This window comes from Lissotriton helveticus, chromosome 1_1 (genome assembly GCF_964261635.1).
Source record: "Lissotriton helveticus chromosome 1_1, aLisHel1.1, whole genome shotgun sequence".
NCBI classification, from domain to species: Eukaryota; Metazoa; Chordata; class Amphibia; order Caudata; family Salamandridae; genus Lissotriton; species Lissotriton helveticus.
This window is the reverse complement of record NC_136057.1, coordinates 923269472-923289475: the sequence shown is the minus strand read 5'-3', so window position 1 is coordinate 923289475 and position 20004 is coordinate 923269472.

Here is a 20004-nt window from a genome sequence, read left to right as displayed (position 1 = left end):
TTGCACTCTGCACTTCCTTGCACTCTGCACTTCCTTGCACTCTGCACTTCCTTGCACTCTGCACTTCCTTGCACTCTGCACTCCCTTGGACTCCCTAGCATTCTGCAGTCACTCTCCACTCCCTAGCATTCTGCAGTCATTCTGCAGTCACTCTCCACTCCCTAGTCACTCTCCACTCCCTAGTCACTCTCCACTCCCTAGCATTCTGCAGTCACTCTGCAGTCACTCTCCACTCCCTAGTCACTCTCCACTCCCAAGTCACTCTCCACACTTTGCCTAAAATCTGAATATTTGTAATGGAAGGCCAAGCCTCCAATGTGTGATCTCTGATAGCATGGAGTACGTAGTAATGCTACTCCAAAGGAAAACAATTTTGAGCGTTCAGTTGGATGCAGCATCGAGGCAGCACATATCTAATTTACTTTGTGTGGACATGTTTATGGAATGATTAAATGCTTCATAGAAAGACAAATCAATGAAAAAGTGTTGTAGTCACAACCAAATAAACAAGTTCTTGCTGAGTCAAGCGATATAAGCTAAACTCATTCGAGACAGACTTCTACCCAAGTCACTAATGGTGACAGGTTCATATTTTAATCAGAAACAAATGGCTCACGGGCGACTGATTCAGAAGTGATCCAATCACCCTTGAACATACATTGGTAGTACCTTCAAAAGACTGTGGAAAGGGAAGTTGTACCACAATAATGAATCATATAGAAGGATCAGTTGCCAGGGCTGTATTATTGTTGCGGTCTAGTCTGAAAAAGTTTTTTTTTTTAAATCCCCCTTTGCAAAGTAAAGAGTGAAATGATCACTTCAAATATGTTATTTGAAGGCCTTTAAGACTACTTGACGTTTTTGAAACAATGTACATAAATTCAGACAGGAATCACGCAGTGTGTGTGTTACAGAGGATATGCCTCCTCTAAGTGTCCACAAGTGACTGGCTTGGCAAGCCTGTGCATTTTGTGGTAATCTGCCCTTCTGAAGGAAGCCCTGTTCTTCTAGAACCACCATAACTTAGGTGTGCTGTTTGGTCCTTGGATGACTGCTTTCCTACAGGATGCAATTCCCTCAAATTCTTGGCATACTGGAAAAAAATATACATAGGAGGGTATGCTCATATTTGTGTTACTGTTAACAAGCACTCTGTGCATTTTGCCCATGTTTTCTGTATTGAGGGAGTTAGTCGTTATGTTTTTTTTTTTACAAGTGGAAGTGGCCAGAATTATTCTGGGCCATGATTGCCGCACCCAGGAATCAATCCCAAAGGAATGTATCGATCAGCCGTGGGACCATTTGTCATGCTTTCTCTGATCGATTCAACCTTGGAAATCTGCTATGTTCAGCAAACTCCACCGTGATTCAGATACAAATGGGTACCAACTTCAGACCTGCTCCTCACTGGGTGCTTACATATTTTGCTCAATAGGGAAAAGAGCAAGATTTCGCTAATCGTGCTTTCAAAACAGCCCAAAATGTATGTGAATACAGAACGTTATTACCGATGGTCTTCAAGGTCAGAATTTACTACATTATGCGGAACAGCTTTTTTTTAATTACCCATACACCGTGCTTGGAACCCACAAGTGTCAGCTAAGACTTTACTCTTACTTCATAAGAGGATTTTATCAAAAGGGGGGAAGTACGTTTACCAATACTACAAACGCTGTTCTTATTGCTCCCCTCCCCACACCCCCGTCCTTAATCACTGGTGCGCATATCGGCGCTACAGTAGGTCCTTTCAACCTCCTATGAAAGAACAGGCCGGTCCCCTCCCGGTGCGTCACGGCGACCAGGACGTATAACAGCATGAATGAAAAACAAGCCCTTTTCCACCCTCCAAGGCACTGGCCAATCCGCAGACGCCGTTGCAAGCTCAGCTCCGGGGAATGTGACACAGACAGGTTTTACACTCAGGATGTTTATCTGTGCCAATGCACAAATGCCCTAATTGTGGACTAATATGTGACCAGCTGAAGAGAACCGGTACATGGGGGAAATGCCGGCGAGCTCCAAAGCGACATTCCCGACAGAGGCAACAAGACTACCGGCCACCAGGCTTTCCCACGGGCACATGCGATAGATTTCAAGATCACAAAAGGGGCAATTAGTTCACCGGGGAATGAGCACTGCTGGAGCACTCTGTGTAAAGGACACGGGAGGGTGAACACTGAGGAGTTTGTAAAGGCAGCCGGTAGCTTTTAAAAGCCCTTCAAGGAACATTGTCGCTCCATGTCAGACGATCCTCGCAAGAAAATCCAGACAAAATCTGCACACAAGTAATGAGCAAGCATTGGCAAAGCCAACAGTTCTGGCACTATGCTTTTTTTTCTATTTTAATTTTAACTACAAAAACAGACAAATAACTAGATTACCGCGCTGCTCTCACTCAGCGGCAGGCAGGAGGGCCGAGCGCTTAAATGCTCTGTCAAATGCCAGGTGCGACACACACGTTCAGGCGGAGAGCAAAACCAAACATAATGGGGAACCAGAAACAAGTCAGGTCCCGGGCCGGCAGCCAATCACAGCGCGGCCCGGGGAATGACGTCACGGGGGTGTCCCGGGCCGGCAGCCAATCACAGCGCGGCCCGGGGAATGACGTCACGGGGGTGTCCCGGGCCGGCAGCCAATCACAGCGCGGCCCGGGACAAGGGGCGGGACTTAAAAAAAGAGTCAGAAACGCCCCCGAATCGCGTTTTCATGGGGAGAAAGTGATTGACGCTGATGTCTTCCAATGGCTAGCCTCCATTTATGGAGCTAGCCAATGAAAGACAGAGGCGGGACTAAGCCCCACACTGTAGGAACATAAGATTTCTCCTGGGCGGAGCTAGGAGCTCCGGCCCAGGCGAAACCTAAAAACTAAAGCCGGCACCTTACATGTTTCAAAATAATCTAAGGCCTCAACCAAATAGTGAGTGTTAGTGATGAGTTGTCGACCTGCGATAAAACCATTTTGATCTGAATTAATCAGTTGCGGAGAAATATAATTAAAACGTAATGAGATTAATTTAGTAAGGATTTTATAGTCTGAATTTAGCAAAGTGATGGGTCTATATGAGTTAGGATCATTTGCTTCCTTCCCTTTTTTCAAAAAACTTACCACAGTTCCGTCATAGAATGATGATGGGATTGGGCCACCTTCCAGCATGGAATTGGATAATAAAAGTAATAGTTTAGATAGGGAGGTGAAAAATATAACAAAAAATTCTGCAGGGAAACCGTCTGGTCCACAAGCCTTACCATGTGGCAGAGATTTAACTACAGCTTTTAGTTCATCCTCCAAAAACGAAGATGCCATTGCTGCTTGCTCCATCTGAGAGAGACTGGGAAGATTATGCTTGTCTAAGAAATTGTTTAATCTGTTTTGATCCGTAATATGATGCGAAGTATACATTTTATCGTAGTATGACAACATAATCTGTCCTATCTCTGCTGCATCTGAGGTATCAGAATCATTAATTGGAGATTTAAGAGAATGAATTAGATTAGCTGCCGCTTGTTCTTTGACCTGCCATGCCAGAAATTTACCCGTAAAATGACTGTGTTCGTATGTTTTTTGGGCTTGCCTGCAGAAAATTTACTCACTTCTCTCAAGATAATGTAAGCTCAGTTCACGTTTTGCAGCATTTAGTTGATTATTTAGCCTAGTAGATGGATTATGATACATTTGTTCTACCAAATCCTGGATATTCTTCTGTAATAGATTCTTTGTATCCCTAAAAGCAGCTGATCCCCGCGCATCCCTTCCAATTGCAATCCCCCGGATAAACGCCTTAAGTGAGTCCCATACCGTATGAATAGGAGCAGTTCCCATATTTCGTTCACTATATTCATTTATCTCATTTTTCAATATGGCCACCCAGGTTGCATCAGCAAGGTATGATTTATTAAACACCCAGCGTTTTACAACACTTGTACTCTCCTCAAACATCAATTCTAATATTAACAATGCATGGTCGGAGAAGCCATTATGTAGAATTCTTTGATAACTATTCTTAAATTTTAAGGAAATCAGAAAAAAATCGATACGAGAAAATGACCTATGTCTTCCCGACCAGCAAGTATACTCTCTTTTATGGGGATTAATAGATCGCCACGGGTCAACAAGATCTAAAGTCCTTACGTTGTTCGAGATTGTCCTAAATGCTTTAGGTTTCAGTTGTTTTTTACCACCTGTGCCAGAATCTAGATTCAGGTCCATAAGTATGTTAAAGTCCCCCCCAATCACAATATCTCCCCCGACCAACAAAAGAGACTGGAACATTTCCTCATAGATTTCCGAATTATCGTTGACAGGAGCGTAAAAGCTTACAAATGTGATAGGGGAAGGCCTATTCTTAAATTTACATGTTGCCCAACACCATCGACCCCGGCTCCCTGCCTTTGATTGCAAAATCTCTATATCCATATTCTTATTAATGAAAAGTGCTACTCCCCTCTATGACTTAGAGAAAAAGGAGAACCCCCGATATGAGGCCCACCCTTTAAACATAGAAAAGTTGTCAGCTTTTGAGAGAGGGATGTGTGTTTCTTGAAAAAGAATAACTGCAGGATTTTCCGTTAAGACCCATTTCTCTATTGCCCGCATTTTATTTTTATTATTTAGACCGTTGACGTTAAACGAAACGATTTTTATACCATTTAACCATTCTGGTAGTGTTTACTGAAGTTTTGTAAAAAGATTACTCCTTCTTTGCATATCATACCCCTTTTTTTAACAAAGTACACTCTGTTCAAAGTCCATAAAAAGACTACTTTTATCTTCAGTGAGCAGACCAAAAAATGAAAATAAAAATAGAATTTTGCCAAGAACTGTATTTTTTAAATATTTTTTCCCCCCTGACCTTCCCCCCTCCCTCTTCTTCCATCTGTGGCACCCTCCTTGTTCTGCCTCCCTCCTCCCACGCACGCCACAGGAACCTCTCCCTTCCATTTGAGGTGTCGTGTTGATACAACTCTTCAACCTTCCTGCCCTGCCCTGCCCCCACCTCAACATAGTGTATGAAATAAATCATCCAGTGGAGAGAAAAAACGATTGAAAAGAAAATCCGCATATCTCATGCAAGTAGTCTATCTTATGTCCGAATTTAGCCATTTTGAATCCCATGCAATAACTCCTGTGCTGCCTCTACATCCGATAGCATATAGAATTTGCCTTTGAAGAGCACTCTGAGTTTAGACTGCTGAGCTATCATTGCTTGTGCCCCATGGGCTTTAAAAAGATGAAGAATGTTAACAAATTCTTTCCTTCGTCTTGCAGCTACCGCAGACATATCTGAGAAAATCCGGCATTTCACTGTGGCATTCACCGGAAACTGTCTCTGCCGAATTGCTCTGGATAGAATTTGCTCCTTAACCCTAACATCAGCAAAGTTAATGAGAATAGTCCGAGGTAACGTGGAGTTCGAAGGGTGGTGTGCAGGAACACGATGAGCTCTGGTGATCGTTAAATCTCCTTTGTGTTCCGGTATCACACCCTGCTGGAGAAATGTAGAAACCCATTGGAGCATATCTGACCCCTCAATTCCTTCGGGGACCCCCACTATGCGTAGGTTGGATCTTCTATTGTAATTCTCCAAATCATCCAGCTTATTCTCAAGAGCCCTAGATGTTTTGGATACATCTACAGTCTCTTTCTTTACTGCAACCATTTGATCCTCAAGAGAGGAAATCCTTTCCTCTGCCTCAGTTAGACGAGCTGGAAAAGTGGACACTAGCTCTTCAATTTTGTCCATTTTGTCCAACTTCTGATGGATTGCTGATAGCTCCACGTTTTGTGATCTCTTGATCTCTCTTAGTTCATCTAATATTAGGTTTAGCATGTCTTTTACGGACATCTTCATCTCTACTTCTGTTTCCGTATCCATCTCTAGTACAGGGGCTGTAGAGCCTACCACATCCGCCGCCAGATTTCTGTCAGATATAGATGGGGATTGTGATACTATACTCATTAAATCCGCTTTTCCTAAAGCAACAGAGTCCAGTGAATCAACTGTTATTTGCTATAAATCGGATGCCAAAATAGACGTGGAAGTGAATGCTGCTGAGCCAAGCTGTGCGGACGAAGCTGGAATTATAGAAGGGCCGACAGCTAGACTTGGATCCCTTGTACAAACTGAATGATTCTGGGTTATTGCCACATTTACAGCAGTTTCTGAGGTCACATTATTGGTCACAAGAGGAAGAGTTTTCTTTACAAACAGAGGAAATTGTTTGGACGGCTGGGGTGGTTGAGGGAGAGGCTGAGGTGAAGCAAGGATATAGGACTTATCACCATTATGAAACTCGACAACTTTGTCCCCCATACTCAGATGCAATAAATCTTCTGTTAATACATCCTCTGTCTCTGAGCAGTCCGATGAATGCGCTGAATCCACCTCCTTTATATTGCCTCCATCTGTTAATTTAGCCATAGCCTCAGCCTCTTTTGCCTGCTGGCGGCGTTGCTTAGCTTTACGCGCATTTAAAATCTTCCCCATACCCGCAGTAACTCAGTAACTCAGTAGCTCAGTTCTTCACGGGTTAAAGACCACACCCCAAAGAGTTATTGCAGAGAACTATCACAAGGATATTGCAGAGATATTGCAGAGACTTACAAAGGTTTTTTTTTCTTTTCCTTCAAGTACAAAACAGATTAGCCCAGATCACTCAGCAGAAAAAACCCCTTTGGCTTCAGTTTTCCTTCAAAGCAACAGTATACATGTTTTTAAGTAGACTTACAAGCTCTGTGCACACAGTTTGTGTACACCTATATCCACCCGGATAATCTTACGCCTCTGCACCTCTGTTCCTTCTGATTTTTAACAAAATTTTCCGATATTCAGTGTTCCTTCCAAGCGATAACTCCCTTACAGTCCAGCAACCGCTAACTGCTGACACAAAACAAAAACGTGTCTTCTCTGTTCCTTTCGTATTTCACAGTTTTTAACAGTTTTTAACAATCTTCGTATTTTAAATAAGGTCTCCTCTCAGAATGTTAAAAATGATGTTAGGAATGATCAGTAGGAGCCGCCGTTCACTTCCTCAAATAGGTGGCGTGATGATCTCGGCCTGATTCAGCCCTGGTCCGCAACTCGAGTCAAGACGTTTGTGAGAAAAGAAAGCTGCCATGGGTTACCGTCCAATATTACATTAAAGTCACCTACTCCAGAGCGAAAGCATTAAAAAAAAAAGGGGCTACCAGCTTCTAGCCGCTGACGGAGTGCACAGTGCACAGCGTGTCTCCTCTGCACCCACCGCGTCCTTCACAGATGCAGATGCAGGCTCCCCTCAGAGTGCACGACACCGTTTCAGCAGACAGAGAAAATGTGCACAGTGGAGCCGCCACTCTCCACCTCAGGGAAAAGCGGTGCAGCTCCCTCAGCGTTGCTTCCTCAGCGCCGTAGCGTCATTGAATCAGGTCGTTAATCCACCTCCTCACGTCGGTATCCAGTTCAACTCGGGCACCGAGAAGAAGCCTCTGAGAACGCTCGTTCGAAACCGCCGCCTTCTCTCCGCTACGGGAAACAAACGCCAACGCTTTCCACCATCGCGTACCTTGTGTGGGGGAGGGGCAGCAGCACGGCACTCAGGTGCTATGTGGAGGCGTGGAACTCCACCGTAGCGTCCCCGCCTAGTGGCTTTCTCAATGAGACACCATAGTTAAATATTATGCAAGCCTATTGGCTTTGTTCAGAGGGTAACCTCATTATAGGAACAATGAACACTTTAAAAATCACCATCATATCACTCAAATCATGTTTTATACTCTAAATAAAGCAGTGAAACCAAATATAATATGTGCTTGAGTCTTTCTTTTACATATTCAGACCACATAAAATGCAGACACAACACCAACCTCTAAAGGTCCCTGCACTCCCAGGCTGTGGAGCAAAGGCTCCCGCCTAAGGAGGACCTTGAAATGATGAAAAAGTCTCCCCAGGTTATGCATCTTGGAAGTTAACCAAGGGGGGCTGCTACGCTCCTGCAACCCCTAAACACTGTGTTACAAATGTTGGTGGTGCCCCTGCCCCTCTTTGGGGCACCACATGGGTCAAACTGCATTCAAAATAGTGCTCCTCACTAGGAGGATCAATATTTAAACAGTGGGTTTGTCCACTTAACAGCTCTGCACCGCATCAGTTTTCCCTTTAGGTTCACCTTTCATTTATGGGTGCCTTGCTCCCATCCAGGGCACACAGTGCCTCCAATACCATGGAGGCATTGTGAGGAGCACATTCCAGCGCTGCCCTGCCAGCTCTCTACCCGCTATCCGGATCCACTGTTGGTGTAGGAGTCAGGAGGCTCACTTTCTCACTCTCATCTTCGCCGGTGGTCTGGTGTCATGCAGCATTCCCTCTTGTGTCACAATACAGGTGCCCTGTAAGCCCACCTTATATGTCTTTCACAGCGTTGATGCACTGGACACAGATTTCTCATTTGTCTCAAAGTATTACGTCGTCTCCGTCCGAATTTCTTCTTGAAAGACATCATCCCCTAGAACCCATGTTGGCAACCGCCATCTGAATGCTCTGTGACTAAGTCCCAGCAAAATGTTTACCAGCTGCATGAGGCGTGGTCAAATACCATTCTTGTTACAAGTGTAACTTCTGTCATGCTCGCTCCAATACTATCCGACACTAGCCAAAAGTCTAGGCGCGACCGTGTGTTGTGGTAGTAGGAGTAGCAGGTCCGTTCTTGGAAGTGAGGATGGTGAATCTGTCACACGTCATCCAGACTACCCTCCAACATGATGTTGAGGAGCTTCTGAGCTGCCCTGGCAGGAGGCCTCCTGCCTGCTCCCGTTCTATCCACCTGATCATAGAGGACCACATTAAAGTCTCTCCCTCCAAATGACTGCTGCAGCACCCAAGTGCTGCACGTTCAACCAAATCTTGTGAAAGAAGTCTGGGTCATCTATGTTGGGATGATATACTCACACCAGCATGACTGGCTCGAAGGATCAGCATTCATTTCCAGGTGTGCTTGAGTGGTGTGTAGTGTATATGCACTTGCTATGCCCTGACACACTGAAAAACCAGACTAATGCTGAGATCATGCTCAGTGTACAAATCCTACTTGCAACAGTATCCCCCATTGCCCGCCCACTCCGGCCACCACGTCGTGCCAGTGATCCATCACCCCCCTGAAGGGTATGGATCAGTACTCCTAGTGAAACTCAGGGAAGCAATCCCAGACTCTGATCCGCAGGGGGGTCTGATATGCCAATGGAAAAATGTAGACCTAACATTTTATATAGTTAAACTTTCACCCTTATGGAATTGTTCCAGTTCATTAATGGGTGACAGAGCACTGCAAACACCTAGGGCCAGATGTAGGTAGGCCAATACCGGTCGGTAACGGCTGAATTTACCGAATTTCAGCCGTTACGACCGGTATTGGTCAATCGGGATGTAGGGGAGCCAAAAACATCTGAATCTGTAAATTTACCGAATCGGTAAAGTTACCGAATCGGAAACCCTACCGAATCGGGAAAAATTCCGAATTGGTAAAAATACCGAATCGGTACAGTTTCCGAATCGGAAAATTACAGATTCGGAAAATATACCGAATCGGTAAACATACAGAATCGGAAACTCTACCGAATCGGTAAATTTACCGAATCGGAAATTAAGAAATGGTAAAAATGAGTATTCGAGATGTAGGTAACCACTTAAATACCGAATTTGCATGAAATTCGGTATTTAAGAGTCGGTATTTAACATGGATTGAAATCAGGTGGTAAACAGGTGCAGGGTATGAGAAAAGGCCCCAAAATGCAACATTTTCACCAGAATGGCGGCATTCTATGTCATTGCGAGGCGGCTATGGCTACAAGCAGAAGGAGAGAGGGTCTGGAGGAGGGAGGAGCAGGTGTACAGGCAGAGGATCACTCTATTCCAGCTAACTGAGCCAGAGATCCTACAAAGGTACAGGCTGGCACCCCAAACTATCCTGGACCTAATCAGGGACCTCCACCCACTATTGGAACATCCAACCCCAAGGGCACACGCCATCCCACCCCATGTGCAAGTACTGTGCAGCCTACACCTACTTGCATCTGGGAGTTACCAGAGTGTGGTTGCTGCGGTAGGTGGGGTGTCCCAGAGTTGTCTGTCACGCTTCTTTAAAAGATTTCTTGATGCCATGCTGCAGAGGATGCAGCACTACATCAGCTTCCCTGCAACGCATGCAGAACTGCTAAGGACAAAAACTGACTTTTATCAGATGGCGCATTTCCCCAACATAATTGGCTGCATTGATGGTACCCACACACCAATCTGCCCACCTGCTGCCACAGAGTACATTTATCGGAACAGGAAGTCCACCCACACCATAAATGTACAGGTGATCTGTGATGCCAAGTACCTTATCACTGACCTAGTAGCAAAATTCCCCGGGAGTACCCACGACTCCTACATATTCCAGAACAGTGGGATCTATGCACGGCTGACAGCAGGGGAATTTGGAGAAGGATACTTGCTAGGTAACAGACTGTTATGTTATGTTATGTTAAAATTACTTTTACCGCGCACGGTCACCAAATGGTTTCATGGCGCTCATAAACAATAACGGGGGGCAGACAGCAAGATTACTCAAAAGCTAATTGAAAGAGATGAGTTTTAAGTAGTTTGCGAAAACAAGAATAGTTAGGGCAGAGTCGGAGTGAAATAGGAAGGGAGTTCCACAATGCAGGGGCAAGAAACGAGAAGCACAAGCCACCATGCTTTTTACGTTTGTACCCGGGGACAGTCAGGAGGTTGTGGGTGGTGGAACGAAGGTTTCTTGAGGGAATGTGACGCTTGAGGCTGGAGGAAGTGAAAGCCGGAGCAAGAGCAAGAAGGGCCTTAAAGACAGTACAGCCCAGCTTAAAAATGCAACAGGAGGCCACTGGAAGCCAGTGCAATTTCCTCAGCAGGGGCGAGACATGTTGATATTTGGGCTGCTGAAAGACCAGTCTCGCCGCCTGGTTCTGTACCAGCTGAAGCCGATGAAGATGGTAAGCAGGAATCCCAACTTAAAGAGAGTTAGCGTAGTCAATACGGGAGGTGACCAGAGCCTAATGACAAGTATGAGAGCCTCAGTCGTGAGAAACCTACGGATTTTGCAGATCCTGCGTAGATGGAAAAAGCAGGAGGATGTAACTGCATTGATTTGAGGTCTCATAGATAGGTCACTAGATATAATCACACCGAGGCTCTTCACCGAATTGACAGGGCAGGGCGGAGGGCCAAGAGCGGAGGGCCAGAAACTGGGGCTCCAGGGGTTGGCCGTTCCTCCTGTTAGTACTAACTCTGTCTTGTTGGGATTGAGCTTCAGCTGGCTAAAATGCATCCACTCAGAAATGGCAAGCATGGTGGTTTGAAAATTGGCGCAGGAAGAAGGGGATAAATCAACAGGGAAAATCAACTGTAAATCATCCGCGTAATTGAAAATAGTGACAGGGGTGTGACGGAGAGAAACAATAAGAGGTTGCATGTAAAGATTAAATAAAAGAGGTGAGCGAGCAGAGCCCTGAGGAACACCACAGGAAAGTGCAGAATAAGGGGCTGAGAAGGTAGACAAATGAACTGATTGAGAACGTTGGTGCAAGAAAGACCTAATCCAGATTAGAGCTATGCCCTGGATGCCCGCATTGTTGACACGGTCGATCAAGATAGCATGATCGACCGTGTCAAAGGCGGCCGACAGATCTAATAAAACAAGAGCCTGGGCCAGGTTCTTATCGGCGCCTTGCCTCAGTACATCCATTACAGCCACGATGACAGCTTCAGTTGAATGAGCCGGTCTAAAACCGGCTTGCTGGTCATCTAAAAAAGAAGACCCTTCAATGAATGCACTGAGGCAGCGGGTAACATAGGTCTCCAAAATTTTCCCCAGATAGGGGAGAAGGGAGATTGGCCGATAATTGCTCAGGACATAAGGATCAGCACCCGTTTTTTTGAGTATGGGGACCACAACCGCCTGTTCGAAAGCATCAGGGACAGAGCCTGTGGCAAGCGAGCTGTTAAGGAGTGCCAAGGGAGGATCGGGGCATGCCAAAAAGGCGGCTTTCAGGATTTGAGGGGGACAGCAGTCATTGGGGGAGCCCGAGCCCACCGTATGTAGTAAGGAGATAAACTCAGTCAGGGAAATAGGAGGGAATGCATTAAAACAACAGAGATTCGAAGGGGGTAAAAAAGAAACAGTGGATGAAGAAGGAGGTGGGATGTTATTTTTAATTGTGATAATTTTATCAATAAAGAAGGAATTAAGGGAATCACAGAGAGTCTGTGTGGGTAAAGGTTGGGCAGTGACACGGTCTGGGATAGAGAGCTCCTCAACAATTGAAAAAATATCTTTAGTTTTAGAAGCAGAATTAAGAATTTTCTGCGAGAAGTAGGAAGTTTTAGCTTGTAAAATGAATTTTTTGTAGAGGTTTAATAGATCAACACAAGCAATTCTTAATAGAGGGTCACATTACACATCCAACGACGCTCTGCTTGACAGAGAGCCAGTTTGTCCAGTTTCAGCTGATCCGTGAACCAACGATGAGCGTCGTGAGGACGTTTAATTTTGATTGTTCTTAACGGAGCCACTACATCGCTCGCATGTCCCAGCCACTGTGTGAAAGTCCCTTGATACGTATTGCAGGTGGATGTGTGTGCGTGCATGTGATTAATTTTTCCTTTTCTTACTATTAGGGGACAGTGCATATGCCCTCCGGGCCTTCATACTCACTCCCCACCGCAACCCCACAACACCAAGCCAAAGGAGATACAATCGGGTGCACAAATCAACTCGCAACATTGTGGAGCGCACCTTTGCCATGTGGAAGAGCAGGTTTCGCTGCCTCCACAAGAGTGGAGGGGCCCGGCAGTACACGCCAATCACCTGCTGCAAAATGATTGCAGCCTGTGCAATGATGCACAACCTTGCAGTCAAGAGGGGCACAGAAGTGGATCTCACAGATTATGAGGACCATGACGACGAGGAAGCAGTGCCTGAACCTCACGCATCAGGAGTTTCAACACCAACTAATGGCAGGCACAGACGGGATGAGATCACACGCAACTACTTTTAAGTAAGTAAAAAGACACAGACAGGTGGGGTGTGCACCAAAAGTTGTTTAATTTTGTAAAGATGTAGGTTTTGAAAGCACAAATGTGCAACACAAACGATTTAACTGCAATGATGTCAGTCCAGGTTCACTTCACCATGAACTGTACAAGTCATTTCCTTCCTCGCTTCCCACTACCACTTGTAGGTTGCTCACCCTGCTCACTCTCTAGCTGGCCTGTGGCCTCAGCGTGGCGCCTGCTCCTCCTTGTTTCTGGGACAAGGGTGCTTCCAAGGCTGCTCCTGCTTGTGCTCTCCTCACTCACAGGCACATCCAGAGCTGCTGTATGTGCAGTTTGGGCATTCAACAGCGCCTCAAGAGCACTGGTCACCCTGCCCATGCCCCTAGTGAGCTCGTTGGTGTTTTGGGTCATAGCCTCTTGCATGTTACTGCTTCTCCTGCATAACAGGGATGTGGCAGTGGCCAGGCGGTTGATGGTTTTACTTTGGCCATGTGCACGCTGCCTTTCCTTCCGCCTTGCATCAAAATCAGTGTCTAGTTTGGTGCATAGTAGCTGCACCGAGTTGTTAATTCCACGCATCCCTGCTGCCATCTCTTTGTTGACTAGGACAAGCTCACTGATGCCCTTTCCTATTTCTCCTATGTTACTGTTCAGGGACCTCACCTGTCGTTGGCATGCCTGGATGGCTCTTCCCTGCATCCTCTGTATTCTCGCCATGCTCCCCTCCAGACCACGGAACACACTTGGACCCTCAACTGGTGCATCTGCTGGCCTTTCTTGGACTCTGCGGCGTCTTGCACCACTATGGGCCATCCCTGCACTGGAGTGCGTTGTACCAGAGCTGATATCTACAGGCAAGTTGTCTGTGTCGTCTCCCTCCATGTCAGCTGCTGCTGACTCCATTTCTAGGAGTGGGGCAACAACATGCCTCCTGCTTGGTTGTGATGCAGGTGTTGTATCATGCTGTGATGGTGGCATTTCTGGGGATGACAGCAACAGAGGGGATTGAGATCTGCCAGGGGACGCCAGGAACTCTTGAGGCATTTCTGAGTCTTGTGCAGGAGGATGGCTACTTGATGCACCTGTGTCCTGTGGTACGTTGTGGGTAGTGGGACCTGCCTCCTGACTTTCCTCCCTCTCAGCTGGTGTGCCTTCAGTCTCCTGCGAAAGCCTGCGAGACGTTTCACTTGTGGACATATGAGCGTACATTAGCTAAGCGCTACTGTCTCACAGTCACTACAATTAAATATATTTCACTTGGCTATATTCTCTATGCAGTCATTTCCTTCAATAGTTGGTTGTTGTGCTGTATGACATGTTCTTACATTCCCTGACTACATATGGCATCATGCATTGGCCCTGTATAGTGCTAGCAGTACGGGTCTGGGTTCACTAGCCCACAAAGGGTACAGGTAAGGATGATGGTATGGGGGGAATGCTGTGCATTTGTCTTACCTTTTTTGCTTGCAGCTCTAGCTGAGCTGTCCACTTCTCACAGTCCGCAGACGCTTTCCGGTTCAATGGTTGAGGCCACCATCTCCTCCAGGTCAGTGAGGGGGGGTGCTGTGTTCCTGCCTCCACCGGTTTTGGCTGCCTGCTTGTGGTGGTCTGCCATTTTCTTTTTTGTTTGGCTCCTGAGGTCATAAAATCGTTTTTTAAGGTCCTCTGTGTCTCTGGTGGTCACACCAACTGAATTTACTTTGTCCAAAATGTCCATCCAGATTTTTCTTTTGGCAGATTCTGCCACAGTGAGGGGCTGCCTGCCAAAAAGTTTGTGGTGAACCTTCACCACCTCCTCCACAAGGACGTGCAACTCCATGCTGCTGAATTTCAGTTTTCTCTTCCTCTCAGGCTGCTCTTTGTCTTTGCTGCTTGCCATTTTTCAGTTTTAAAAGTGCACCAAACCCTTTCTGCTGCTCAGTGTCTCAGCTCAGCTCCAACTGCCTTTCCAGAAGCTTCTAATTAGTTGCAGCTGCCTCTGCAGCCACTTACTGGTAGGGAGGGGGAGGGTGGTAGCACCTGATTGGCTGCCTACTTAAGTTTCACTTTTGTTTGCTTTCCGATTCGGTATTTACCGATTCGGTATTTACCGATTCGGTATTCCCAATGCATTCCTAGAGGCCTTTTGGCCCCTAGGAATGCATGGGGTTTACCGATTCTGTAATTACAGAATCGGTAATTACAGAATCGGTACATACAGAATCGGTAAATACCGATTCGGTATTTTCCGATTGTCCGTTACCGAATTTTACCGATTCGGTATTTATTTCCGATTTTTTATCTACATACCATTTACCGATTCTAAAATACCGATTCGGTAAAATTCGGTATTTTAGAATCGGTAAAATCGGATTACCTACATCTGGGCCATAATTCTGTGAGGAATTGGTGGCCGACTTGCATGTGGGTCATGTCTCTCGGTCCCAGCCCAGGGTTCAAATAGACAAGGTCCTTATGAGTTACAGACCTGCTGCCTCTGTGAGTTCATAGGCTCGTTGTGGAGAGCCAAACAAGCCACTGAGTGCACTGCAGGGCCTCCATCGGGCCAGGGCACTTAGTCATTTTCATCTATCAAGTCTGGATTCTCCTGTCAAGAGTTGGCCGTGGGAGGAGAGCATTGGTTTAGCTTCTGTCGCATGAATTGGTTGGCCTGGGATGGGGATTTAAAGATGTGCAGCTTGTCATACACGATAATACATAGCTTTGCTGAGTATAGAACACATTACTGTTTGTTGGCTTTTTGTAGCATGCATTTTTCTGGCAACAAATTCTCTCTGGGCTTTCTGTACCGTCATCGTGAAGTCAGGGTAACTGGAAACATGGAACATTGCTTGCGTGCTTGTTTAATAACCAGATTCCTATCTTTAAAGAGGCACGTGATTATCTGGTATGCTAGCGCTCCCGAAAGGGGGGTGCTGGCCCAGCAACTGCTGGGCATGCTCTATTGAGCAGAGCAGTGTGAACTCAGACTCCCCAAGCAGATGCTTCAGCATCCTCTCCATGTAGTTTTTGATTCTGCCACTCCCAGGATGTGCAGGTTGTTCCAGCGCGAGTGCACCTCCGGGTCTTCAGTTTTGGCCTGGATGAAAGCGGGCACTTTTTCCATCTGCAGAAGCTTTCATTGTCAAGCATTTTTGGTGTCTTCAGCTTGTGAAGTGTGTTTTATCAACTGAACAAAGTGGTCCCTGAGTGCATCTACTCGTTCCTTCATGCGGTCAAGTTGATATGTCAAGAAGTGGATTTTTTTATCTATCTTCTCAAGACTATGTTTCATATCCAGCAATAAATGTTAAGATCAGGAGCTGCTTCTATTGCTCTCTGGTGGTGGTTCTCTGTCAGCGGCGTCATCTGTTGGCTTGCTGTTCAACATATATGTAACTGCAGCTTGGCTTGTTTTCTTTTGTTCTTGCTCATCCCAGTGGGGATCACACTACTCGGGATGCAGTTATAATCCACCAGCAGTACCACCTTCAGGCAGCCCACTCAATGGCAGCCCTGATGGGCATGAATAGACAGGTCTTCCGTTGCTATTATGTCTGAGCCTGGAGGGAGTGACATGCCCACTCCGTCACACCAACTCTGCAGGGCCAGGGCACGAAGCTGGAACAGATCCCTCATTGCACCAGGCCTGGTCTGACCTCTAGGCCTCTGAAAAACTTCTCCCTAATTCACAGGCTTCACCCCACTCTTCGCTTCCACCCAGCCCTCACCAGCAGACCGCATTAAGGCCTATTAGCTTCCACCCACAGAGTTCATCTCAGTGTTCCGGAGGCGGCACCTGCTGTGCAGCTATCCATTTCCAAGCACCCATGCACCACCCCAGGTCCCAAGAATAGCAGGCCTCAGCAAAGCATCATACAGCCCCAAACAGCTCCCGCTGGAACTGCTTTACTCAGGAGAGCAAATTGGAGTGTTTAAGGGCTTTTGGCAGTGGCGGTTGTCATATATTTAGGGTTACAGGGAGGGCAACATATGGGTGACATTAAGATAATAAAAAGAAAGAGGCACTTACCTTGCAGTCTTGCCACACAATGTCCTCCTCGTTCAGGTGTCTTCGCTCCTGGAAGCTCCAGACTAGGAAATTGCAATCTCCAATCCTGGCACGTCTCTTGGAATGAGCGACACATCAGCATTGGAGGGAGCAGACTCTCGCATTGCTCCTAAGAGCACAGGAGACCTGCGCTTTCTCTAGCTTAGCTGTTTAACACAGCTAGGTTAGATAAGTTGAAAATGAGTATGTCTGGCTGGACATTGCAAGACAGCCAGCCAAAGGGACATGCGCACTTTAAGGCTTCGGCGCTGCGCACATTTTCACCCTGTGTGGGCGATTTAAATAGTGGGCGGGATTCGGACGGCCCCGGGCTGTCCTCCGCACATGCTCACCTTAAACATAAGTGCTGAGCTCCCTGCTGCCACTCGGCAGCACTGACCCCACCCCGTCCTGACACTCGGTTCAGGGCGGGTTACTTCAAAATAAAATGGTAATAAATAAACTACATTACCATGTTATTGTTTAGCTTCTCTGGGGCATTTTTTTAGGGGGACGACACTCCTCTGCTCTCATGTAGGAACTGCTCTTGACCGTTGGGAGGCCCACAATCCCCATATATTTGGTGGATTATTTCTGCCGACCAGCAGAGCCTTGCTAGTGTGCAGCCATCTTGCTGCTGCACCCTCTAGCCTCCCCCAGCGTCATGAAATTATTTTAAAATGTGCTTATTTCTCCTACCTTACATTTCATAGCATATGTTAAACGTACTTATAGGAGGAACATAGGTGTAAACCCCCATCTTTAATGAATACCATACAATTATGCAATGCTTGAGGGTCACTGAGGTGTATGCGTAGAAAAAAACATTGCAGAGTATGTACTTGTGCATAGGTAAAATCTGCTTTGTATATTTTACTTCATTCTCACCAGTGGCCAGATCACATTACAGTCATACTGGTTCTATTTCATGCCCTTGGTGATAAGTTACAACCACCTTTTATCATCGTATTATGAAGGTAGGTTTATGGAGGCAGTAATGCGTGCATATTGTTGTGTCACATTTTGTTGCAGCGGTGATGTGCTGTGTTGTTTTTTTGTGCTGTTTTTCTTCTGTGCTGCATTATTGCAATGTGTGTGGTGATGCACTTTGGTTGTGTTTTATTATCAAGGGTCATACATTTTGCAGTGAATTCCCCCATCATTGTAACACTTTAATAAAGAAATAAACAGGGTACTGTGGAAATAGTGGAAACTTGACATACTCTCAGTTATACAGATTTTTTGTTGTTAAATGCAGGATATCTGAATGACCTGTGAGTAGGAAAACACCATCAATTACTTAACAGTACATGGCTAGAGTTGGTTTTAGATGGCTCATTCACATATTTTACTAAAAACCAATGACAGACTGTCGCAGGTGAATACGCTAGACCCCATCTAGTGCTTGTCTTTTTCTGAAGATTCCATTTACAAGTAAGAAGATATTCAACGGGTAGAGGATAGAGGAAGGGTGCCCAAACAACGAATGACCTGCATGACAAACCCTATACATGAAGGCTAGCAAACCTGGTGGGGGAATTTATGGACCAGCCTTGCGGTTTGCAAGATCTAAGACAGGCTCCTCAATAAGAAAGGCATTGCAAGCATGGAGAGGGCATAAGGTGCTGACAAACATTTTCTTGCCTTGGCCTGTTATGTCAGCTTGTATAGTACTACACCAGACAGGGGAGGTCAATAGTTTGGCTTTTTTGGTACTCATTGCCAGCTTCGTGGGCTGCAGAGATGGATGCTTCTTTGTGATTGCTCTATTTGCGGCTACAGCTCCCACACAGTATTCTCACACATCTTTACTCATCTTTAAAAAGACTTGAAGCGATATTTATCGCTAACGATGCTTAGCAACGAATTTTTTAACGCTAAGCATCATCAGAAATTATCGCAGATAAACCTTGCTATTATCAAGGTTTATCGCAAATGCGATAAAAAACGGCCGCAATGCATGAATATCGCTGAGAAGTCAGCGATATTCATGCATTACCGAGCTAATGCTCTTAGCCATGTTATCCACCTCCCATTGGATAACATGGCTAAGAAGTGCTCAGGGCAGGTGTTAGTTTTTGGAGATATTCGCGCTTAGCGCGAATATCTCCAAAAGTTGGTAATAGGAGATAGCGATGTTAGCGACTGTTTCCAGTCGCTAACATCTTGGCACGCCCACTTTGCATGTCATTAGTGATAAATATCACTGACATGCAAAGTGGGGCCCAAGATGGTCGCTATCTCCTACTAGCTGTCGCTAACTGGTGTTAGCGACAGCTAGGTAATAGGGAGATAATTTTATCTCCGCTTTCTTGGCTTTTAAAGCCAAAGAAGCGGAGATAAACCCCCTTGATAATATGCCCCTTGGGGGCAGATTTATGAAGGCCTTGCGCCGCCGGTGCGTCACTTTTTCCCATGTTAAAAATTACGCACCGGCGGCGCAAGGCCTTCATAAATCTGCCCCTTGATATCTTTCAATGTCACATAATCTTTATATGCCAAACCTGATATTTCTTGGATGCCCTCTCAGATACTTGTTTTCCCACAAGGGACGCACGCAGACACAACCATGGTTTGTAATGTGCGCATTGTAAGTTTCAAAAACATGTGATAATGCATCTCCAAGTATACATTATGTATGAGATCCCACCTACCGTATATTTGAAGGATTTTACACATAGAAGAGCAAAGCCACAGGCTGAGTTCCTTTAAGGACACAGACGTTGAGGCGACTTGCAATTTCATTCTAATGCACATTAAGCAGGATATTATTCATTAATGATAGCCTGCAGATGGCAGAGTGAGTGGGTTGAATGGTCAATAATAAACAAATGGTGAATTCTAGGCCATGAGTTTTCATTTTAGCTGGGCAGACTAAGCCCTCCATCCTTCCGCGGAATAACAAATGGAGTATCACTAATGTGTGTA